Consider the following 25,341-nt stretch of genomic DNA (forward strand, 5'->3'; position numbering starts at 1 on the left):
TGGTGGGATATATGGGTGGCCCCTAGACTGAAGCCATCTTGAGCAGAAACCGAAAGTGTCTCTATTATCATATATGCATTTGTTCCAATGTTTACCCTTAACCCAACTGTCCTAATACTCAACACTCAGGTCTGCTTTCATATATTAAAAAAATAAGGCACTGGGCTTCTTCCTCTATTTGTTCTTCCCCCCACTGCTTAAGGGAAGATCCCTAAACAAGACTTCCTTACTATCCAGAAAGATGGAAGAGGGAAAATGAATCCTGCTTGTCAGCTTCAACTAGAAGACCACATGTCAATTCAGGAGCTCAGTAAAATGCTTCACATGGCAATTACACAACCACTACCATTGGACCTGCTGATATTCAGGCCTTCAAGTGGGCACTGCAAGTCTGTAAGTAGGCACTGTAGTCCTGCTGCGTCTCAGTGAACTGTCTCTTGGTACATGGGGAATAGAGGGGGAAAACAGCACATCTACTCTCTGGTCTTCCTTTTCTGCCCACAAGCAGCTCTAAGACTTCTCCACAGTTCACTTGTTTCAGCACAGAAATGAGGAAGCTTATGTGAATAATTTTTTTTAAAGATACTATAATTCTCTGAGCCTTCTTTTCTCTAGCTTACTTTATTGTAAGAATACAGCATATAATACATGCAACATACAAAGTAAGTTTTAATCAGCAGTTTATGTTATCACTAAGGCTTCCTGTCAACAGCAGGCTATTAGCAAAGTTTTGGGGGAGTCAAAAGTTATACATGGATTTTTGACTCCATCGGGGTCAGGACCCCTAACCTTGTGTTCTTTAAGAGTCAACTATAGTTACCTGGTTGTCACAACAGCTAAGGATATGGGAAAAGTGCATAAGGAACGATGTAAAACATAAAGCAGGTCTTTCTCTGGGCTATAGAAAAGCATGGAGGGAGTGAAATAATGCTTAGTAACAATAAACCTGAAATCAGTTCTTACTTTTAAAAAACCAGGTGAATTATTACCTTTGGAGGGTGCATATACGTGTATGGAGTGGGAGGGTAGCTGTAGAAATTGCTGCCCCAGCAACAGCAAAGGAGGAAATCCCCTGCCAGTAGATGCACCATTACATAAGAGCACAAGTTCAGTCACCACAGGATGGAGACCTGCCAGGAAACCAAACAAAGTGCTGAGGTCTCTTCTCTACCAGCCGCATCTGCAACACCTCATTCTACCTTTCTTCTCCTTTCTGCTGCCTAAATTCTGGGCCTTGAGAAGGCAGGCCTCAGCAAATAAGCTGAACTGTGCCGTGTGACACTGGGTTTGGTCTCGGGGTTTAAATATTTGGGGGGGAGGGGAGACAGCCCTACTCTGAGCACACAGGGACCTGTCCCCATCTAACTACAGGTGAGGATTTGTTTCATATGCCATTTCTACTATAGTATCCAAGTCACTCTGTGGACAGGAAGTCCTATCTATCAGTCCTCATACCAGTAGTGTCCTCTAATTTAACTCACTGGACAGCAGGTCCTTACGCAGCAAATGGTCACAACTTAAAATTAACAACATAAACCAAAATACACTGACTTAAAAGACTGTGAACTCCATGATGGCACGGCTGTGTTCTGTCTTACTCATTGCAGTATCCCTAATACCTAGCACAGTGCCTGGCATACATTCTGTATCACATTAATACTGGGGAAAACTGAATGAAACAATGAATAAACAAATTAATATTGTGCACATACCATAAGTGTGTACCTTGGAGAATTATGGATGCTCAAGATCTGAAAAAGAGCTTGAAGAAGTAGTGCCCTGAAAAACTTCTAGAAAGACTCCAGTTTCAATTTTACTAAATGGTAAGCAAATTAGAAGCTAACAGTATAATCTATCAGATAAAGTGTGGGCTCCACCATAGCTATTTTTGTGACCTTGGGCAAGTTGTTTGTTTGGTTTCGGTTTCAACTGGAAAAAAAAAAAAAAGGGAATCATAACAATATCTACCACAAAAGTCTGTTATTAAATGAGATCAATAAAGTAAAGTTCTTGGCACAAAGCTTGGTACACGGTCCTCGAGAACTGTTCCTATTATTGCTATTATTGTTGCTTTATTAAATACCTCCTTTACTGAGGGGGAAGTAGACCTACCCAAATTTTCATTTCTGGCTGAATATGCATCTAGCTAAAAATGCAAAGCCGAGAAAATTCAGAACTCAACGCCAAGAACATGTCTATACTAGCCTCCACTAGATGGTGACAATTTGGGTGTGGAATTCCCAAAACAGAAAAGGTGTGTGTGTGTGTGTGTGTGTGTGCATCATTCATACATATATTTTAAACCAGAGGAATGAAAAGAGCAAGAAATGAATTAACCACTGCAAGGAAAGACACACTTCTACCTCTGCAGATCTAGAAAGGGGGAGTAAATGCCTACAGTTAACTGAACTGGGTAGTTTTACTGCACCTCTGTGCAGAGCACACACAAGCCCAGTTAGCAAGAGCAACAAAGCCCAGCGAGCTCCCTGCCACCAACAGTACATTCTGTGGGAACAGCAGTATTAGGCCTCTTGGCCAAGACATGAACTTCCCCCTAATGAGCCAAAGACTTGATTTTGACGACCTTTTCGTCTTGGGTCTTACGGTCCCACCCCCACCCCATGCTAATCTCATTACAGGTAACTTTCCACTTCAGCAACCCCACCGCCAAACTGTGAGGGAGGGTCACACCTACACTATTATTTGGAGTCCCTAAAAACCAGGAGTAAAAAAGAAGGTCTACATATATAAACAGGAAGTGGTTTCGGTGAGTCTCGGCCCGGATAACAAGTAAAGTTTTTGAGATTAAAGAGCAGATGAGGCGCGGGGGCTCCAGAAAGCTCCAATGCTCCCACACAGACTCCAAGATTTCCTCAGGAAATCCACCGTCGCCAAGCCACCCTGCCCCGCGCAGAACCCGCAGCTACGGTCGGCCGGAGGGGGAAATAACAGTAATAAGAAAGGGGGCCCCCGCCTACCTTCTCTCCGCGACCCACAAAGTCTGCTTTCCGCCCTGACTCCCGACCAGGGAGCGCGACCCCCCCATACGCCGGGCGAGGCCAAGCGGCGCGCCCGGGTCCCGGCCACAGACCGGCCGTCCGGACCTCTTCCCGGCCTCCGCACAGCCCACGCCGCTGCCCGCTCAGCCTCCCCGGCCGCCCTCCCGGCCCCGCGCGCGGCCGGCCGGGTGACAGCGGGGCCGGCGCACACAGCGGCCGACGCCGGGCGGCCGGCCGGGGCTCCCCGGCGTCCCCCCTCGGAGGTGCGCGCCGGCCCCGCGCCCCTGACAGCCGGCCGGGCGCGCCAGTGACACAATGCCTGGCCCTGCCGCCCTCCAGCCGCGGTGACAACTCACCCCGGGAACCGCGCGGCGACCTCCGCGAGGGGGGCGCTCGAAGCTTCCGCGGCGCCGGGATCCGCTCTGCCGCCTGCGCGCGCCCGCAACCCTCTCGGGTCTAGGCGAGGCCCTGCTTGCCCTTGTCTGGCTAGCGCTGGCCGGCGCTGCAGGAGGAGGCGGCGGGAGGCGGGGGGCGAGGCTGTCGCCGGCTTAGGAGAATGGAACGCGGCGGCGGCGGCGGCGGCAGCGGCGGCGGCGGCGGCAGCGGCAGCGGCTCCCGCGTCACTGGCCCAGCTGTACCGCCCGGGCGGGGGAGAAGCGCGAAGGGGGGAGGGGAAGGGGCGGGCAAGGGGCGGGGTCAGGCGCGCACGCAACAAGCGCCGGCGTCGCGCCGCCGGGACCGCCCCGCTGGGAGGCCCTGCCTGTCGACGGCTGCCAGCACGCACGCGCTGCCGGAGGGGGCCGCACGGCCCGGGGGAGGTGAGCCCGGAGCCGGGGCGGGGCGGGGCGGGGCGACGGGGGCAAGGGGGGCGTGGGGGACGGCTTAAAGGGACAGTCACGCCTACTGCGCTTGAGTGGCCCGGGCCGTGGTACCCACTCGGCCTGCGCCGCGTTTGCAGTGCGCTCTCCAGTTCTTTTACTATTATTATTTTGTGGAATTTTTGGATGTTATTTGGATTATGGGATTACTATTATTTGCAAATAATTGGTTTGCTCCCTGGTTCACAGGGCGCTTTCACGCGTGTTCCCTTATTAGCTTTTGAATCGCTTACCAGACCTACCGGCTGATGCAGGTCATCATCTCCCTATTAAGGAGTACTTCTCAAACAGTGTAGCGTCGATTACCAAGCTTGAAATTGTCCCAGGGGGTAGGTGCGTGTAAAAATGCAGATTTGGGATCCCGCCTCCAGCCATTCTGATTCAGGAAAGCTAGGATCGGACTCAGGGATCTATTTTAAGGAGCATTCCGAAGTGAGTTCTCAGCACATCGAAAGCACTGGACAGATCTCCAGGTTGAGAAAACTGTAGTTAAGAGCAAGGATCGGCAGAGTCGGGGCTAGGACCACGCCATACTCCTAACTTTATTTCCCATCCTGAGCCTTGCCTCTTTGGGCTGTTTTCCAGCATATACTATGCGAACAGTTTGTGCACTGTATCGTTACATCGTTTGTTGGTGATCTCACTGCAGCCCTGGGAGGTAAGTCCTCCGTTTGTGTGTTTTCAGGGCTTGTGGCCCATTGATGGTGATGATAGTGACTTTATCTTTGTGCCCCAGGACCTTGTACAGTGCCTGTTCAGAGGTGCTCGATAAATGTTCCCGGAGCTCCTACTTGAGAATCAGTGCCAGAGTTTGCGCTTGGACCCACAGACTTCGGCCTACTGCAGCTTGGGTCAGGCAGGCCCCTCCTCCAAAGATGCCCTTTGGACAGGATACTCCCCCTCAGGACCTCTCACCTAACCTAGTTCTAGTAGGTTCTGTGGAAAAGTGCTGTGAATTAACAGGGCATGTCCTTGAGGTAGCTCAAACCAGACAAGCAGAGTGCCCCTCCCCAGCCCATGCACAGGCACCCATCCCCAAGAGAATCCTCCCCTTCTGGGCACCACAGAACCTGTGGCTATAGCTACCTTTTCCATATGTCTGTCCTTGCTCTGCCTTCTTCCATGCCTTCCTGCTGGGCATCCTTCCAGTCCTGCTCATTTCCCCTCTCTGCTGGGGCTGCACTGCCCAGATCACCAGGGGGTTGAAAAGCAAGTATTAGGCTGGCCTGGGTCTGCAACAGAGCTCAGCAACCCTGTGTGGGCTGCAGGAACACCCCAGGCACACCCAAAGCGGTGGAGAAGCGCGGAGGGGGGAGGGGTACAAGGGAAAGCGTGGGGGAAGAATTAGAGAAGACAAATGGAGAGAAGAAAAGGTGGGCAGATTACCTACAAAGGAAGCTTGGTATAATGGAATAGAGGTTAGGCCGGGCATCGGAGCCCCTGGCTTTGTACTGCAGTCAGTTTGGCCACTAACCAGTTCGGTGACCTCATCAAGACCCACCACCTCTCACACTGTAAAATGGCTTCTGAGACTCATTGCAGGTCTGAACTCACTTCCTAAAAATCCTCCCCTGGGCCCCCCCAGTGTCCACAGAATGAAATCCAACTCCCAAGCAAGGGCTGTGTCCAATGCTCTCTACAGTCTGTCCCAAGTCCCCTCCCTCCTTCCACACACCCCAGATACCACCTGCATACCTCTCACAGGCCACCTACTTTCACATCTCAGAGCTTGTGCCTACTGGAATGTCCTCCCCACTTACCCTTTGCAACCTTTCCGGAACTCTCCTTCCTTTCTGTGGCATTTTGGACAAGCCTCGGTTTAGCTTATTATTTCCTTCTGCTTTATATTGCAGGATCAGGGGTGAGTTTCTTTTCTCCCTTTGTAAGTGCTGGCTCCCCAGCCTCTCCTCTCCTCCCATTTCCCTGCCTGCCTGAATTCCCCCGGCCTCCTACAGAACTGAGCAAAAGGCTCTTTACATTCTGCTATGGGTCTTGCTCATCTTTTCTGCAACATTGGGGTGATATTTCCTGGCCTAGATTAAATATTTTTATGCCATTGAAAAGATAATTCTTAAAATGAGGGTTAAGAATAATTTAGACTTAGAGATTCTAATGGGGGAAGAACCATTTTTTTAAATTAAAAATTGTTTTAAATTTTTGGTTTTTTTAATTTGACGGCTTTATTGAGATCCAGTTCACATACCATACAATCACAATTTAAATGTATAATTACATATTTATAGTGTATAGTTCAATGGGTTTTAGTATATTTACAGAGCTGTGCAACCATTACCACAATCAACATTTTCATGATCCCAAAAAGAAACTCTACACCCATTAGCAGGCACTCCCTACACCCCTCTTACCCCGCCACAACCAATAAGCTACTTTCTTTCTCCATAGATTTACCCATTCCAGACATTTCATATGAATGGTATCATATAACATGTGGTCTTCAGAATTAATTTTTTGTAGCTTACAGCTACCATAATGACTTTTAAGGCCAGAACTAATTTTTTTATTTTCATTTATTTATCTAGACCCTACCTGTTCTAAAAGGACTTAAACTGGCTCTTTGAGTTGATAGTATTCCCAGATTTCCAGTACAAATCTTAATACTCTAAGCCTAGGTACTGGAAGATGGCTTATAGTTGGACCCAGGTTGGTGGTGAGTAGTCAATCATCCCAGTTTGGGGCTGCTGGGGTCCCTGGGACTTGGGATCCCTGGTGCTAAAACTAGGAGAGTCCTGGCAAACTGAGATGAGTTGGTCACTCATATGAGTCAGAGGGCATGGTTTTCTTTCTCCCTGTTCCAGGAATCCAAGTAGGAGCTCCCCCCTCATCACTGCAAGGGCAGGAAGTAAAGGAGAGAAAAGGTTGGGAATTAATACTTGGTATCTGTATTGCTATCATTGTTAATGTTTAACAGCAGGAATGGCAGCTACTATTTATTGAGGACCTACTATGTGCTAGATACTTGGTAAGGACAACTTTATACATGTAGCCACTAATTTTGACAACAATTCTCCAAATTAAGTATCATTATCACCATTTTACACATGAGGAAACAGTCTCACAGAGATTTTTGTAACATCAAAAACTACCTGGGTGGTGCACTTGTTTGAGCACCGGACTCTTGGTTTCAGCTCAGGTTGTGATCATGGGGTTGTGAGATTGAGCCCCGTCGGGCTCCGCACTCAGTGTGGAGTCTGCTTGAGATTTTCTCTCCCTCTGCCCCTCACTCTCCTCCCCCCACTCTCTCTCTTTCTCTGAAATAAAGAACCTTAAAAAAAAGAAAAAAAGACAAAGCATATATGTTGCAAAACAAGAATTCACTCTTGTTTGTTCCAAAAGTTACACTTTTCCAAATACCTCATATGGCCCCTCCTACCCCCAATAAAAATAGCAAATAGTGACACAAATTGTCCTTACATATTTCTTGATCTTCCTGAAAGTGCTTTCTTGCATACCAGCTCGTGTTATCTGCATAACATCCCCATAAAATGAGACATTAATTAACCCCCTATTGAGACACCGAACAGGTTACCAGCTTACCTCACCTCACATGGGAGTTAGCATGGGGTTTCTCGTTTTAATTCAAGATTCCTTGGGTAGTCTTCAAAGCCCTGTGACAATAAATAAGTAAACCCACCTGACCCCAGAGAATCTGGACGTATTCAAGTTAGCTTAACCACAGAAAGTCAAGAGTCCAAGATGGGTGGGCCAGGCAGGGCTGAACCAGCAGAGTTGAGAGGCAGTTCCCACCCTGGGGAGGAAGATCCTGAGCTCAGGTGGTTGGTTGGTTGTCTGAATATGCAGGCCTGTGCCATCACCCTTCCTCAGATATTCAGGAGCCTATGACCCCAGACAGGCTCAGTGACCCGGGCACTGTTGGCCTCTAGTCAGGGGGCTTTGCAGAGGTCAGAGGTCAGAGCAGGGCTGCTCAGACTAGGAGTCCCTGTTCTGGGAAAAAGGACACCTGAGGCAGTGTGCACCTAATGCTGCCCAGTCAGTAAGTATAAGAGAGTGACCCAACACCACTGCCCACCCCCACCCCCCGCCCCCTGCTTTTCTGAAGCACTGACAAATCTTTGACACTTTTATCTGGTAAAAATCAGGTAAACTGGATGAAAGTGTTGTTCCCATTTTATACTCAAGGAAAAGTCAAGGTAGCAAAGAGAGTATCTATCTGCTCTGTCTTCAGATAACTGTCCAGATCCCCCCTCACCAGGTTCCAGTCACCCTGTTTCCCTGTTTCTACTTTCTGCCCTTTGCCCCAGGGCTGGGCAGTGACTCTGGGAGTCAACCAGCTGGGAAGAAGGAAGGCACTGGGGGCAGCCTGTGACCTGAGGCTCTTGCAGACAGAAACCCCACCCACACTGGCTCCTGGTCATTTGACACTGCATTCCGTTGATGACTTTCTTCCTCAAGGCTGCCCAGGGCAGTTCATTCTCAAGTGACTTCATGGTGGATCGGCTCTGCTAACTCTGAGCTGCAGGTGGATGGAGGAATGCAAGGGCCCCTCCTTCAGACTGTCTGAAGAGGCAGAGGCAGGGCTGTGAATTCTGGCCCACTTACATCGGAATGTCTGCCAGGCACTATGCTAATGGCTTTACATACATGATTTCATGCAATCCTTGCAGGAACCTGGGAAGTAGGTATGAATCCTATTATCTCCATTTTACAGATTAGGAAACTGATGTACAGAGAGGTAAAGATACGGCCAAAGCCATAGTTACTAAGTATCAAAGGCCTATCTACCTCTTAGGGAATACAACCTTAACTTGTACTGCAAAAGACAAATGTGATTTTTAAAGGGCAACCACAGCCCGTTACCTGCAGTGCTGGAACCTGCCTGGACTATCTTTCAAGAACCAACTGTAAACTTGCCAAGATTTTTGTGAGCCAGCTGTTAAACACAGGCCTTATTAAAAATTAAATTATACATGTAAAATTAAATAAATTGTGTTTTAAGTAATAAATACCAAAACTTATCACTTCCCAATTATTTTACTATATTGTATCCTTATCTGATAATGTTTCCAAGTTTATTTACATCTATTATATATGTATCATGGAAATGCTGTGTACTATGCTACTTAGCATCTCTTCCCAACTCCATGTTCAATAACACCTCCTTGATAGCTTGAAATCAGACATGGTAGAATTTTTTACATCACAGAAATTAGCAAAGCTACCAGTCAGAGCCCACTCCCAAAACAAACTGTTAAACATTTACCAGCCCCGGGGCGCCTGGGTGGCTCAGTTGGTTGGGCGTCTGCCTTCGGCTCAGGTCATGATCCCAGGGTCCTGGGATCGAGCCCCGCATCGGGCTCCCTGCTCCGCGGGAAGCCTGCTTCTCCCTCTCCCACTCCCCCTGCTTGTGTTCCCTCTCTCGCTGTGTCTCTCTCTGTCAAATAAATAAATAAATAATCTTTAAACATTTATCAGCCCCCGTGTCTGCAGAAGCCACCCTGTGGGAATACAGAATCCAGCATAGGTGGCCCAGGGCTAAATACACTCACCAACAAAGCCAGTAGGGTGAGTGAGGGTAGGGAGCATGTGAGGTGCCTCTAGGAGACAGCCAGGCCTCAGTGTGTCAGTTCCATCTGTCTCCACTGAGGTTCACTATGAAGAGTTCTTTTTCTTGCTTGCTTGCTTGCTTTCTCTCTCTCTCTCTCTTTCTTTTCTTTTTTTTAATTTCTCCAGGTAGAGCTGGATCTCCAGTTACCAAGGGAGAAGAAGGGGCAGGAACCTGAGAAGAAGCCTGCCTGGAAGAAGAGGCGCCGGACCTGAGTCCCTTGTGAATGCTGACATCTACTGGTGGAAGTGAGTATGCACGCTTCTGCTTTGTTACCTTCTGACAAGGTTCTGTCCCTCCACAAAGCACAACCCTGGTGGTCCTCAGCACAAGGCGCAGGGACTGTCCCTGTGGAACAAACAAATGGACCATGGACAGAAGCACCTGCTTCAAACCAGAGGGTTTCAATTACTCCCTCAGAACCTATGCTTCCTTTGGATAGCAAGTATTTTAATAGCATTCCCTTACTACCATGAGATGAAAATCACAGATAACATAATCTACCTACACACATAACTATAAAAACTAAATGCATACATATGTTCAACAAAAGACATCAACACGAATGTTCTCAGTACCATTATTCACACCAGCAAAAAGCTGGAAGCAACCCCAAACCCCACCTACAGTAGAATGGAAAAATACATGGTGGTATAGCCATACAGTGGAATACTATGCAGCCAAAGAAAGAACAAACTTCCGATTCACACACAACATTGACGAATCTCACAAATATGATTTTGAGGGCGCCTGGGTGGCTCAGTTGGTTAAGCGACTGCCTTCAGCTCAGGTCATGATCCTGGAGTCCCTGGATCGAGTCCTGCATCGGGCTCCCTGCTTGGCAGGGAGTCTGCTTTGCCCTCTGACCCTATCCCCTCTCATGTGTTCTCTCATTCTCTCTCTCTCAAATAAATAAATAAAATCTTAAAAAAAAAAAAACCAACAAATATGATTTTGATTGAAAGCAGCTAGACACGCAAAAAAATATACACCATATGATTCCATTTATATAAAGTTCAAAGATAGGCAAAATTAATGTGCAGGGTATTAGAAGTCAGAATGGTGTTACCTTTAGAAGAAATCATGCAGGAAGGCAGCAGGAGGGGACTCCCAGGATGCTGAGAATGTTCTGTTTCTTGATCTGAGTACCGGTTACACAGGTGTGTTTGTTTTGCAAAAGTTCATAGAGTATATACTTACGATTAGTTCACTGTTTTGCAGTATGTAGTCATTCAATAGAAGGTTTACCAAGCAGGGCACCTGGGTGGCTCAGTTGGTTAAGTGACTGACTCTTGGTTTCAGCTCAGATCACGATCTCAGGATCCCGGGATCGAGCCCTGCATTGGGCTCCACACTCAGCACAGAGTCTGCTTGGGATTCTCTGTCCCTCTCCCTGTGCCCCTCCCCCACTGCTCGTGCTTTCTCTCTCTCTAAAATAAATAAATAAATATTTTTTAAAAAGTTTACCAAGCAAAATCAGTTAATTAATACAATGCTTGCACCTAGAATCACCATGACTTTGGCAACCCTAAATGCAGATGGCTACAGGTATGCATTTTTAGAGACTCAAGTGCCTTGTGTAATTCTTCTGAAATGGTGAGTGCTTAGTAAAATGCTGAAAAGTAAAACATGCTCTTTTTGCAATTTACATGATAGTCGTAATTTGGATCATTATGAACAGGTTGTTTTTCCTGCATAGACATCCAGTGGGGCATACAAGAGCCTGTGGAGCCCAGGATGGTTCCTTGCTCTGCAGAGCTGTCCTGTCCATTGCAGACTGACTAGTGTCCCCCACCCCTGTCTGTGGAATGGGGGTGATGGCCATATCCACCTTGTAAGGCTGTCGTGAAAATTAAACGGGTTCACTTCACTAAAGTTCTTAGAACAGAGTCTAGCATACAGTAAGCACAAATAAGTGCTTGAGATTATTATCACCCTGACCGCCCACCCACTAAATGTCTGTGGTTCTGTCAATCATTTTAACAACCCAAAACACTCCCACAGGTGTCCAAACAACCCCTAGGGGGTGACCCTGCCCATCGTGAATCATGGTTTGAGACCCTACTGGACCAAAGCTTATGCAATGCCATTCACTCACTCACTCACTCACTCATTCATTTACTCATTCCTTCACCAAGTCTGTGCTGATGACTGCTTTGTTCCAGGCTCGACCTCCAGTTGCCACCAGGCCAGGTGGGGAGACAAAGATGTCCACAGAAGACAACTGCACACTGTGACAAATGTTTGCACAGCCCAGCAGCAACAGATTGTCCATCTTTGGCTCTAGCCTGCTGCCGAGGGGTTTGGTCTGCCTTGTGGTTTGTTTGTTTTAATTTTTTTGTTTAGTTGCCAGTGTTTGAAAATCAGAAGGTTTCCCATAAAACACCCAGATGTTCTGCTTCTCTTTAAAAATCCAAAGCTCTAGAAACACTGGGGCTGCATTTGTGTGTGTGGTCAGGAGCCCTGCATTTGCCATAGCCCCCACCTGACCTGCATTGACTTCCTTCCCTTGAAGACCCTGGAGCTTGGGGCCACTGTCACAGATCCATCTGCTGGTAGCTATGGGGACCCTGAGGAAAACTAAAAGCTTCCAGGAGGGGCAGAGGAGTGAGCCTTGAAGGCTCAGTGGGAGGCAGTTCAAGTGGGAAAGGGCACGTGAAGGATACAGCATGTTCAAAGGCCGTGCTCTGAAAACCGTGGCGTGTGTGAGCTCAAGTCCCAAGGACGTGGAGGCACATCACAGCAGAGGGGCGCCTGGGAGCAGCTGGGAGCAGCTGGGAGCCAGGCCAGAGCTTTGAACTTCCCAGGCCTGAGACCAGACTGCTTTCTCTGCAGACTTGCTTGACAGAGGTACAAGTTCAATCCAAGAACGAGTGCCAAGGGTGAGGTGCTGTCAGACGCTGCCCACAGAGTCTTTGCACCTGGGCTTGCCTATTACATGCCTGGGGGGTTGGAGGACTTGGGGAGACGTGCAAGAAGCATGAAGAAAGTGGCAGGAACAGGGTGGTCCCCGGGGCTGGCCTAATATGGTATGACTGAAGGTGGCCTGAAATACACCATTCACATTGCCTAACTCAGTGCTTCTCAGAATGTGGTGGGCACACAGATCACCTGGGGATCTTGTTAAAATGCAGATTCCAGTTTAGCGGGTCTGGGATGGAGCCTGAGAGTCTGCATTTCAAACAACCCACCAGGGATGCTACTCTACTAGTCTAAAACCACACCTGGAGGATTCTAGTTTATGGTTTTCAGCTGTGGCACTATCGATATTTTGGACCAGATAATTCCTTTCCCTGGGGGACTGTCCTGTACATTGTAGGATATTGAGCAGATCTGATCTCTACCCACTAGATGACCGTAGTAGCCCCCTAATCGTGACAACCAAAAATGCCTCCAGGTATTGTCACATGTCTCCTGGGGGAGGGGGGACAAAACATGCCCTCAGTTGAGAACCGCTGCTCTAGAGTCTACATGAACTTTTAAAATCTAAGAGTTTATATGTTTATGGGTTTTGCTGGAATATAGAGAACCTTCAAGACACTGAGGCAGAGCAGACCATGTAATTTGTGGGGCTCGGTGCAAAATAAAAATATGGGTGCTATTGATCAAAGAGCAGGACAAAAGTATTGCCAAAGGCACTAGAATATAAAGCTTTTGCCTATAGAAATACTTCATCACTTTTAAACATTATAGGGATAATAGGGATTTGTTAGTAACAACATAAACTCACAAATCGTAAAAAATTATTTGGGGTGTCATTATGCCATAAATAATAATACTTCATTAATGTTAGATCTAGAATAATCCTAAGAATTTTCTGGCTTGCTTCTCTGTAAATTCATTTATTAGGTCATCAAAATGCATAATTTTAGCAACTTTATTTTCAATCTCTGTAATGGAGAGTGATGTTAGTTGCTCTTAGCAAATGCAAGATCGCAAATAATTTTCAATAATTTTTAATCTTGAGGAGGAATCTTCTGCTGCTGTAACTGTTACTGAAGCTGTTAAGAGTATTTTATGGGTTGTGACAACATTGGAAAGCATTTCTTTTTATTTATTTATTTATTTATTTATTTATTTATTTATTTATTTGAGAGAGAGAGAATAAGAGAGAGCACATGAGAGGGGGGAGGGTCAGAGGGAGAAGCAGACTCCCTGCTGAGCAGGGAGCCCGATGCGGGACTCGATCCAGGGACTCCAGGATCATGACCTGAGCTGAAGGCAGTCGCTTAACCAACTGAGCCACCCAGGCGCCCCATTGGAAAGCATTTCTGATAAATTATTTCAAAATATAAAGTTCAGTGCATTTAGAGCTGACGACTCTTGTGGAACAACTTTTCTAAGCAGATTTAATTCTTCATACAAATCAGTTTCATGCAAGTCTGAATTTGATCGTAAATGTAAGTTTACACAATGGCCTTTTAATGTTTCTGCTAACATTTCCTGTAACTCGTGGAGGTCATACAAGAAACTGAAAGTGACTTCAGCTATTGTGTATAATTTAAAACACCTACTTGTGAGTTCCTTCATTGTATCTTCAATTACAAGAACAGATTAATTTTGAACTCGTCTTGCTTGTTAGTAACTGGTTTAGCTGAAGCTTCCTGTGAATAGAGTGTTCTTTTCCAGTTAATGCAACGATGACCTTTAAATCTTACTTCTCTTGGGCGCCTGGGTGGCTCAGTTGGTTAAGCAACTGCCTTCGGCTCAGGTCATGATCCTGGAGTCCCGGGATCAAGTCCCGCATCGGGCTCCCTGCTCAGCGGGGAGTCTGCTTCTCCCTCTGACCCTACCCCCTCTCATGTGCTCTCTCTCATTCTCTCTCTCTCAAATAAATAAATAAAATCTTTAAAAAAAAAAATCTTACTTCTCTTTCTAGGCCTGTGACTATTTGCTCTGCCATTTTGCAGCAGTTTTCAAAGCTGTAGATTCTAAACTCCTTGACGAACTCTAGTGACTCCCTGATAGGCTCGATCGCAATGTCTATGCATATCCTGCAATTTGGTAATGATTTACTGACAAAGTTGACTGCCTGGGTGCTGGCAACCCCTGTCTGGGAGGTCCGATCCGAGAGTTCATCTTGGCACAGACGCTGCAAGGCTGGGCTCCGGGGATGCAAATGGGCCACCCGCCCGGGGTCCTTGCCCTCTTGTAGAGCTCCTCTCCCCCCCCCCCCCCCCCCCCCCCCCCCCCCCCGCAGTTGCCACTGCCGCTGTCACTGCCCCCAGTCCAGGCCCGGGTCTGGCCTGGCCACCTTGGGGCCCAGTGGGGCTGCAGACGGTCCCAGGACGGGGAGCGTGTGCAAGGTCCTAAGGCCCGTTGCTCTGTGTTTTTGCTGCCTTGCCCTGCCCTGTGCTGTCACCCAGGTACCTTATCTCATGCAGGCTCCATGGACCCACTGGATTTCGCTTACAAAACACCTGCTTGCCTATTTCACAGATAGAATTATTAAGAATTTCAAGACTGAGACAGAAGCAAAAGCATTAAACACCCAGGCAGTGTCCTTCTGGGCACAGGGCCTCGCTCAGTGACATGGGCGGCACACCCGGGAAGCCTGCCGCGCACCGGGTAGCGATAGGCAGTGCAAGAGATGGGGCTTAGTGAGAGCAATTCCCAGGAGAACCCAGGGGCCTCTCCGAGGCAGCAGGAGGGCAAATGGAAAGGGGAGCTGAGCTCAAAGACTCTGAGGGCAATTGTGGGGTGGCACTGATTTTACAATCAACATAGGCCTCCCCGGCATGGCTCGGGCTCCGTGGGGGCAGGCTGCTCTGCACCCTGGCGGGGACAGGAGTGCCTGGGGAGAGCACGTCCCAGGAGACCCGCTGGTGCCCACAGCTTCTTAGGGAGCGCGTACCGCTAACTTCAAGGGATACCCCCTCCTCTCGCTGCTAACTGCACTTCCTGCACTTCCTCTCTTTGCTGCTCTCCTCCAACCTTTACCGTCTCTCCCTTCTCTGGCCTGCCCCCTTTGCAAATTTGTTTGGGGGCAGGCCCAGATCTTCCTTGGTGGTAAGAAATACTTCCAGAGAAAAATTAATTTCAGAGCAGCTAGAAAGATGAAAGCTTCTCCCAAAGGCTAAGAACAAATGGAAAAAACATGACAAAAGGAAGCTGGCCTCAAAATGCAGATACCTTTTGAAGGCTTTGGTGAAATCCAAGCCTCCAGCCTCTCAGCAGCTTGCAGGGAATATCAGCCCAGCTTCTGAAGTCACCGCCCAAGAATAAGCCCAGGTCGGGCTGAGATGAGCAGTGACAACAGAGAATTTGCTCGGCTGATGGAACATCCTGGCCCCAGACACCCATTGTCAGGGATGACTCTGGGGCTGTGGCTTCTAATAAATTAAACGTGTGCACAAAGTCCTGAAAAAAAGAGCGCGTTCACATTCACGACAACCCTGGGAGGCAGGAATCGGTAGCCAGCTTAGTGCTGGGAAACAGGGACGCAGGAGTCAAGGAAGCTAGCTCAGAGCCACCCAGCCGGTGTCAGAGCCAGGTTCAAACCCCAGCCCGCCTGACTCCAAATCCCCTGTTCTTTTCTCAATGCTGTGGGAGAATGTGTCTCTGCCCCAACCCTGCCCTTGAGCAAATCAGCACAATCAGCAAAGGGTAGCTTTCATTATGTCTTTTCAAACCCCAGGGATTTGCTCTCTTCTTTGCCCTGACTCAGCTACCCAGTGCCTCGTGCAGGCAGCGGTGGCATTTCAGGCATGGGAACACGCCCGTGCTGAGAGACCTGTCCTCCAGCTGGCATACCTCTCGGGTCCCTCAAATCACCTATATTCCAAAAGCCGAGGGGGGGGGCGGCGGTAAGATCAGCTCTGTCCCAGCAGCTGGGCTTTGGGTGCAAAAACGGGGTTTATGGATTTGGTGCCAATGTTATTCCTACTGTTTTTCAAAGCCTGACTCCTTTGCAAATTTCAGGCCATAAGTTGTTCCCATTTTTAATATGGGGAGGCTGAGCGTAGAGCTGGGGGAGGGAGGAATATCCATTGAGCAGCACGTGGGCGAGGTGTCAGGGAAATGTTCACGGGAACACTTGTTCCGTGCCCTTTCTTTCCGTCTGAAATGACTCGCTGCGATTTCAGTCTCTTGGGCACTGAGCGGGCTCCCTGGGGACCCCTGACAGCTGACCCTCGCTGGGCCTCCCCATCAGTGCAGTGTGTATGGGTCTTTGTTCGGCAGTTCTGTGAGCTAGCCAAATCCCAGGCCAAGCCTGCTGCCTGCCCAGCTCTCTGAATGCTGGCGAGCCACAGGCAACATCTGCTCCAGAGGCTTAATCCAGCATTTGGAAGGGCTCCCTTCCGAAATCTCTGGCCTGGCACCACTCCCAGCCCCAGTCAGCAAAGAGCTGCAGCATTTATGTGGCTTTTCCAGCAAGGGCTTTGTATGGTCTGGGGAGCGGCTTTGATGTCCCTGGAGCGGGGAAGGGCTGAGGATGGAGGGAAGAGACACAACACTGAGAAGACAGGAAGGCCTATACCTGCTCGCTCGGGCTCCAGACTTTCCACCCAGCACCCGAAGGCTCGAGGAGCCCACAGATGTGACTTACACACTTCAAATTCAACTTGTTGTTGTTGTTGTTTAAGATTTTATTTATTTATTTGGAAGAGAGAGAGAGAGACAGGGAGAGAGCATGAGCAGGTGGTGGAGGGAGCAGCAGAGGGAGAGGGAGAAGCAGACTCCTCACCGAGCAGGGAGCCCACCCCGACTTGGGGCTTGATCTCAGGGCCCTGAGATCATGACCTGAGGCGAAGGCAGGTGCCTAACCAACCGAGCCACCCAGGCGCCCCTCAAATTCAACTTTGATACCAATCCTCAGGCAACAATACTTGTCAGTTCTAGCAGTATATTGTGGAATTCGGAGTTAAGAGGGGTGTCTGTGAATGCACCTTTTCATCTAGTTGCAGGGCATTTAAATATTTTGTGATCGTGTTCACAAAGACATTCTTTCTGCAGTACGGCCATCCGGGTTCCCCACCTCCACAGATGATTCTAGTGTGTTACTCAATAATATGCCTTGGAAGAGGACAAGTGATGACATAGATGTTCAAAAACAACGCGTGTTTTGATGGAGGTCATAGCAATTTTGCAGAGAAAGCCACATAATTAATGATCCAATGAATTCCAGGACCCAACAAACAATTGAACTCAGGGACCTAAGATCCCCATGGCCCCTCTGACCTCTGAGCCGTGCTGCAGGTCCTCTAGCCACACACCCCTCGCCCCCCAGGCCCAGCCCCCTGCCCTTTTTCAGTGGGGCCCTCGGTAGTCTTTCTAGAAGCACTGAGTGTTCACTTTGTGAAACCATCCTGAGATCTCTTAGGTTTCTCGCCCCGCCCATCCCAAACGCACTGTCCTCTAGCCTGCCTCAGGCTCCGCCCTCTGACTCTAGCCCTTCTACACATGTCCAGTCCACACCAGAGCTCCTCAAAGCCAAGGTTCTCAGCAACTCCACACCCCATCCCATCCCAACCCTCATAGGACTGGCTCTCTCAGGACATGCTGGGTTCAGGAACAGGATTAGGTGAAAGCCCATCACCACTGACTGATCATTGTCTACACACCGTCCAGGGAGCCAAAGCCCCTCCTGGGCTCTTATACCCACACCCTAGAGGCCTTATCCCTTTCTCCCTGAAACTGACATCATTGGTTGAAGAACTGAGCACCAATGAGACTCCTGAGTGCTTCTTTCTGATGGCAGGGACTCAGGCTCTAAAGGAAGCCGAGGGATGGCCAGCTCACTCCTTCCTATTGCAGATGTCCTTAACATTATCAGAACATCTTCATGAGCACCACATCAATTTTTGTGAGCACTTATGGACTTTTATGACACTTATAGGTCTTCAGGCATTTTACTGGGCCATTGCTTCAGTTAGTATTACCTTTAACAGAGATCTAACTACTGTGGCTTAAACACACTCATCAGAGCTGCCATAGCTCCAGCCATCACATCCACATTCTGGTAGTAAGAAGAAGAGCCAGGAGAAAAGGGGGTGCTTTCTTAGAAGCCCCACTCAACTGCTTACATCTTATTGGCCACTCCTATTTGCAAGGAAGGCTAGGAAGTGGAATATTTTAGCTGGGCACACTTCTAGTCCCAATAAAGTCAATCAGAGTTCTATATTAAGCAAGATGGTAAGGGCGCCTGGGTGGCTCAGTTGGTTAAGCGACTGCCTTCAGCTCAGGTCATGATCCTGGAGTCCCGGGATCGAGTCCCGCATCAGGCTCCCTGCTCAGCGAGGAGCCTGCTTCTCCCTCTGACCCTCCCCCCTCTCATGTACTCTCTCTCATTCTCGCTCTCTCAAATAAATAAATAAATCTTTAAAAAAAAAAAAGCAAGATGGTAAGAATGAATATTGGATAAGCAATTAACAATCTCTGCCCTACTGCTTTTTAAATACCTTATCTTTCTTGTCACTCTTGAGCTAGATGTGTTTTGGAAGTCTGAATTCCTTGGATTTTATAAAGCTGATATGGAGCTTATACTGCAAATTATATAATATCCCTACTGGTGTTTGGTCACAGCACTAGGCAGCCCACATTCACTTTTCTCTGGTAAAATGTTTAAAACTATATATGACCTCACGTTAGTCCAGGTCAGGAGTATATAACTTATGCTTTCTTTAAAATTAAGCTTATCCATAGTGAATTTACTATTTAATTGAATTCACTATTTAATTGAATTTAATGTATTTATACAACTTTGCTTTAAATAGAACTTCCCTGAAGCAGACCCCTAAGCAGGAACTCTTATGTTCTTTCAACACGGCTCTGGGCATCGTCATAGGAAGCTGAGTTCCCACAAGCCTCTTTTCCCCTATGCACTCGCTTTGGTATTAGAAAACCCATATTCTAGTTTTAGCTTCACCACTTCGAGCTGTATGACCTCAAGTGAGTTACTTAACTTCTCCAAGGAAGAAGAGCCTTGCTTTCTTCCTAAATAAAATAAGGATAAGGGTTACCAGTTTCTCATCCATAACTAAAATCCCAGAAATTCTAAAAACTGAGTTTTCCTCTAAGTTTGGCATAAAAACTGGTCAGGTTAAGTTATATACTCTAAACAGTCCGGATGATTAGAGTACTAATTTCTTTCTTATATAGTCCAAAGAGACTACTCTGTTCTTTCTTATATAGTCCAAAGAGACTACTCTGTATGTAAAATAATACATCTTTGTATTACATGTACATGGTGCAAAATTCAAAATGTACCAAAGTGAGAAGTAAAAGTAGTCTCCCACCAATTCTCAGTGACTTTTTTATGTATCTTTCCAGAGATAGCTCCTCACTTAGAAATTACCAAGTGTTTCCAGTGGTTGCCTCTGGACAATGGGATTAAAAGTGATTTCTTTAAAAAAAAAAAGAAAGAAAGAAAGAAAGTGATTCCTTTTCCTTCTGTGTTCTGTTTTTATGCTGTTGTGGTTTTATGCCAATTATTTAACCCTCAGTTTTGTCGTTGGTAAAATATACAATATTTTTATAGCTATATATTGTCAAGATACATAGATCTATATCTGTAGCTATCTATCGATACAATATTGTCTGTGTAGCTCATACGGATAACATGCTCATCCCAGAGTCCAGCCCAGAGCAGGCACCCAATCCCTTCCCCTCCTGGTCAGAGGTCAGGCTAAAACACAGCTGGGCCCAGGCTCTAAATGTCGGGCATGTGCTGGTTGCTGATGGATGTTTTCCCCCGGAGATCCACCCTTGTGTAATGAGGAAGTAAGTAGTGACATGTCAGGACAGGCAGGCCTCAACACCTTTCCAGAGTTCTTGTCCCCCTCCTCCTGTCCTCTTCCCCCTTCCTCTCTTGGCAAAGGAATCTGGGGTCCACATCTCTGCTTCAGGACTAGGGGCCCGGGAGGTTTCCAGGCAGATCCAGGTCTCCCCTTTGTAGTGTTGAGGCAGCCAAAACTCATGTCACGGCTCTCCTGTAATCAAAAGAGATAGGACTGGCTACATAATTTGCAGGGCCTGGTATAAAATGAAAATATGGGGCCCTTGCTCAAAAATTAGTAAGAATTCTAAGATGAGGGGCGCTTGGCTGGCTCAGTCAGTGGAGCATGCAACTCTTAATCTCGGGGTTGTAAGTTCAAGCCCCAAGTTGGGTGTAGAGATTACATAAAAATAAAATCTTTTTTTTTTTTTTAAGATTTTTTTTTTAAATTTGAGAGAGAGAGAATGAGAGACAGAGAGCATGAGAGGGAGGAGGGTCAGAGGGAGAAGCAGACTCCCTGCCGAGCAGGGAGCCCGACGTGGGACTCGATCCCGGGACTCCAGGATCATGACCTGAGCTGAAGGCAGTCACTTAACCAACTGAGCCACCCAGGCGCCCAAAAATAGAATTCCAAGATGAAAACAGAAGAGCATTAAACTAAGGGCAAGGTTATACTGAATGTGGGGCCCCTGAGGCTGCACAGGTCTCATGCCCATACAGCTGGCCCTGGATAGGGCTAAGATATGCTCTGTCCTCACAGGAAGGCCCTCTGTGGGCCACTCCTCTCCCTACCATTTTGGTGAGGTTTTCATGGTATTGCCTCCTCTCCATTCCACACCTGAGGGCATTTGCAAGAAGTATCTGGCCTTGGAAGAGACTTGGGGCTCAGATGGAATCTGTGTCCAGCCAGCCAGCCAGCCAGCCACATGCGTGCACAGAGTTAGGCCTTCCAGTCATCTCTGCGCTATCTTGGAGATCTAGAACTGATGTGTGCCCAGCATCGTGTACGAAGGTGTTTGAACTGAGTGTCTTCAGGTAGAACAGGCTCGTTCTCATGCGGCCATGGTCCCTCTACTCTGAATTGCCAGAACCTGCTACAGAAGATACAATTGCCTGGCTGATGTCTGAACGTTTTAAAAACTGAGAGCCTCATGGGGTGCCTCAGTTGGCAAACCATCTGACTCCCCCTGCTCAGTGGGGAGTCTGCTTGAGATTCTTTCCTTCTCCATTTGCCCCTCCCCCCTCTCTAAAATAAGTAAATAAATCTTAAAAACAAAAAAACAAACCTGAGGACCTCAGGTCATGATCTCAGGGTTGTGAGATCCAGCCCCATGTCAAGCTCCACACTGGGCATAGAGCCTGAACGGGATTCTTTCTCTGCTTCTCCCTCTGCCCTCCCCACTGCCCCCCACCCCCGGGCTCATGCTCTCATTCTCTCCCCAAAATAAAATAAAATGAAATAAAAACTAAGAGCCTTATACCTCACAAGTCAGCCCAGCTCATTTTCAGCCAGATATCCCCTGGGGGACACAGGGAGGGGATTCTTCAGCAACTGGTTCTCCTCCCCAAAGACAACCACTGTTAATTAGTCTTTGAAGATCTTCGCAGAGATAGCGTGGCTTGAGCTGATCTGGATTTTTTTTTTTTTTTTTAAGTATGTTCTACGCCCTATGTGGGGCTTGAACTCAGGACCCCAGGATCAAGAGTTGCGGGCTCTACTGACTGGGCCAGCCAGGCTCCCCTGAGCTGATCTGGATTTTAATCCTGATTCCGCTAATTAGATGGGGTTATAGGGTTTATCTGGTGCTGACTAGAGCACATTTTAAGAGATTCGTTGATATACATCAAATAACTTTTAAATGCCTGTATCTATTCCTAGTTCAATTATTGTCTAGCCTTAATAAGAAATATTTTGCAGACATGCAAACGAATGAAGCAGCTCCTTAGGTAACAATAGAAAATATCTCTAAGATGTACTAGATAAAAGGGCAAGAGGTGCCGGTAGTATGTGAGTTTTAAAAAAAAACGCACATCGTGTGTGTGTGTGTGTGTGTGTGTGTCTGCTGTTTACACTGATCATCAAGCATAATCAAGAAACCAATTTTGGTGCCAGCGAGCGGGAAAGTGGAAGACAGGAGTCACAGCAGTCCTCCTCCTGTAATCCCTTTTGTACTACTTGAAGTTTTTAGCAGTTGGGTGTTTTCCTATCTAAAAATAAATCTTTTTTTTTTTTAAAGATTTTATTTATTTATTTGAGAGAGAGAATGAGAGAGAGAGAGAGAGCACAAGGGGGGGGGGAGAGCGGGAGAGGGAGAAGCAGACTCCCCGCTGAGCAGGGAGCCCGACGCGGGACTCGATCCCGGGACTCCAGGATCATGACCTGAGCCGAAGGCAGTCGCTTAACCAACTGAGCCACCCAGGCGCCCTAAAAATAAATCTTCTCAGGGTGCCTGCGTGGCTCAGTCAGTTAAGCATGTACCTTGGACTCAGGTCATGATCCCAGGGTCCTGGGGTCAAGTCCTGCATCAGGCTCCCTGCTCCGCGGGAAGCCTGCTTCTCCCTCTCCCACTCCCCCTGCTTGTGTTCCTGCTCTCGCTGTGTCTTTCTCTGTCAAATAAATAAATAAAATCTTAAAAAAATAAATCTTCTTTAAAAAGCAAAACACAAAGTCTATATCCTTTAACCCAGTAATTCCCCTTCTGTGACTCCATCCAAATGAACCAGTTGGAAATGTAGACCAAATGACTGGCTCAAGGTGGTCACCCTCTAAAACATCAGAAATAAGCTACGTCTGGGCGCCTGGGTGGCTCAGTCGGTTAAGCGACTGCCTTCGGCTCAGGTCATGATCCTGGAGTCCCTGGATTGAGTCCCGCATCGGGCTCCCTGCTCGGCAGGGAGTCTGCTTCTCCCTCTGACCCTCCCCCCTCTCATGCTCTCTCTCTTTCTCTCTCTCAAATAAATAAATAAAATCTTTAAAAAAAAAAAAAAAAGATTCTCTCTCTCTCTTTAAAAAAAAAAAGAAAGAAAGAAGCCACGTCCAACATGAGAGGAGTGTTTATGTAAACTATAGTGAACATATATGATGGAATTTTATTCAGACAACAGATGTTTACATAAAACATCTTCCTGTCACTGTGATGGTTATGATGTACCATTCAACCAAAGAAGGGTAGTATCCCCTTACCAAGCCTTATGCAGCAGATGTCTACAGGCACTGTTTTTAGTGTTTACAAATATTAGCTCGTTTACACCTCGGACAACCTCATGTGGTAGGGTAATATAATCCTTGTTTTACAGATGAGGTGACAAGGATAGGAGGTGGGACGTGTCAGACAGCTGATAATGGAACAGAGTCAGGATTGAAGCCCAGGCTAAGAACTCCAGAGCCCAGCTTCTGACCAGTCTGCCTGTTTTGCTGCTTCTCTCGACATTTACACACATACATATGCCTCAACAAAACCGTGTATAGGCACACTTTGACTCAACTACATTTTTTTTTTAAGATTATTTATTTATTTATTTGACAGAGAGAGAGACAGCGAGAGCAGGAACACAAGCAGGGGGAGTGGGAGAGGGAGAAGCAGGCTTCCCGCGGAGCAGGGAGCCCGATGTGGGGCTTGATCCCAGGACCCTGGGATCCTGACCTGAGCCGAAGGCAGACGCTCAACGACTGAGCCACCCAGGTGCCCCTCAACTACATTTTTTAAAGCCTAGAAAAAGTATTAAAAGGAATTATGTCAAGTATTATCCATGATTGTCTCTGGATAGTGGGAATAAAGTGATTTCTTTTCCTTGTCCTTTATACTTTTTTCCCACTTTGGGAATTGTCTGCACATACTCATTTTATCAGCAGGAAAAAAAAAAAAAGAAAGAAATCTGATTCCCTGTAACTCTTTCCAACTGATCCTAGATTTTTCTGGAGGCAGCTCTTCACCTGGGATAAATGGCCTTCTGACCCTGCTCAGCACCCCGGTGTGACCGCCCTCCACGGAGACGATCTAATCATTGTCTGTCAGTATCTTAAAGTGCGGTCAGTGCCCAGAGTATGCTCAGATCTCCAGGTGGGGTGTAACCTGTTCTGAGGAGAGGATCCATCCCCTACTCCACCCTAGACCCTACTTTGATGAGAATAACTCTAGATTACATTAACCTTCCTGGATCACTAAACCTCTAGCCCCTGTCAGCCAGGCAGGTGTGGGCAGATCTACCATGTCCTATGTTTAGGCAGTTGTTCTGAGCCCAAGTACAGGATCTTACACGTATCCCAGTCAAGTTCTTGAAAGTTAGTCTAGAATGACAGCTCTCTTAGAACCCATGAACGTCCAGTATTCTGTTCCCCCTCCTGCCTAAGGACCTTCCCTTTGATCCTCCTTACGAGGCTCCTTTGGACACAGATGTTACTTTTTCAAGGACACCTTCCCTGACCCTTCCCTCTAAATGGCTCTGTTATCCCACTTTATTTTGGATAGCGCTTCTGTGAAATTATCTTTTTAATTTTTTTAAGTAGGCTTCATGCCCAGCGTGGAGCCCAGGTGGGTGGGGCTTGAACTTGCGACCCGGAAACCAAGACCTGAGCCGAGATCAAGAGTCGGACACTCTCCCACCTGAGCCACCCAGGTGCCCCTGAAATTATCTTTTTAATTTGTTTACTTCTTTATTCCCACTCTCTTCACCAGGATTGATCTCCACAAGAACAGGATTTTGTCTACCTTACCTCAAACTCTTGCTGGCACATGGAAGGAACTCAGGAAATTTCTGGTGAATGGGTGAATGAATGAAGGAATGAATGAATGGAGTTTCTCAGTGCTGGTGAAGGGCTTTAGATGGTTTTCCAAGCCTGTCTCACCAATGCCAGCTGTGTGGCTTTGGGCATTTTAATTCCTCTAAATCTGTTTCTTCCTGTGTCACATGTCAGCTGGCTAATGCCCACATTTTAGGGCCACCGTGAGCATTCACTAAAAAGTAAAAAGTACGCGATGAGGTGAAAAGTACCTGGCATATAAATTCTAGCAAAAATTATTTTTATTGTCTCTCTACCCAGACGAGTGTCATCTTTGATCATGCTGTCTACATCCAAGTTGGGCATAAAGTCCTTGAATGGCACCACATTTGGGAAGCGCCATCACCAGAGATGAACCATATGGCTATCGTCTGATGGGGAACATG

General features: G+C 47.4%; 1 protein-coding gene and 2 long non-coding RNA genes across 8 annotated transcripts in view; 2 read left to right on the plus strand and 1 right to left on the minus strand.

Annotated features, from left to right (window-relative positions):
• The window catches only part of SUSD6 (sushi domain containing 6), a 91,233-nt gene extending 87,627 nt beyond the window's left edge, over nt 1-3,606 (minus strand). For 3 of the 6 annotated variants that reach the window (XM_034992595.1, XM_034992588.1, XM_034992587.1), the window contains exon 1: nt 3,356-3,606. The gene's annotated coding sequence lies outside the window, so the exon portion shown is untranslated. The other 3 variants (XM_034992591.1, XM_034992590.1, XM_034992593.1) reach the window with 2 other exon arrangements.
• Nucleotides 3,607-3,756: 150 nt separating this feature from the next.
• LOC118002435 lies at nt 3,757-9,687 on the plus strand. Its single transcript, XR_004677051.1, has 3 exons — nt 3,757-3,817; nt 4,463-4,535; nt 9,587-9,687. It is a non-coding gene; the product is annotated as an uncharacterized LOC118002435 (long non-coding RNA).
• A 14,145-nt stretch (nt 9,688-23,832) lies between these two features.
• Nucleotides 23,833-24,695, plus strand: LOC118002355. Its single transcript, XR_004677024.1, has 3 exons — nt 23,833-23,858; nt 24,086-24,236; nt 24,683-24,695. It is a non-coding gene; the product is annotated as an uncharacterized LOC118002355 (long non-coding RNA).
• Nucleotides 24,696-25,341: the final 646 nt, after the last annotated feature.

The sequence above is a fragment of the Mirounga leonina genome, unplaced genomic scaffold (genome assembly GCF_011800145.1).
Source record: "Mirounga leonina isolate KUSES-001 unplaced genomic scaffold, KU_Mleo_1.0 Mir_82, whole genome shotgun sequence".
In the NCBI taxonomy this organism is placed as follows: Eukaryota; Metazoa; Chordata; class Mammalia; order Carnivora; family Phocidae; genus Mirounga; species Mirounga leonina.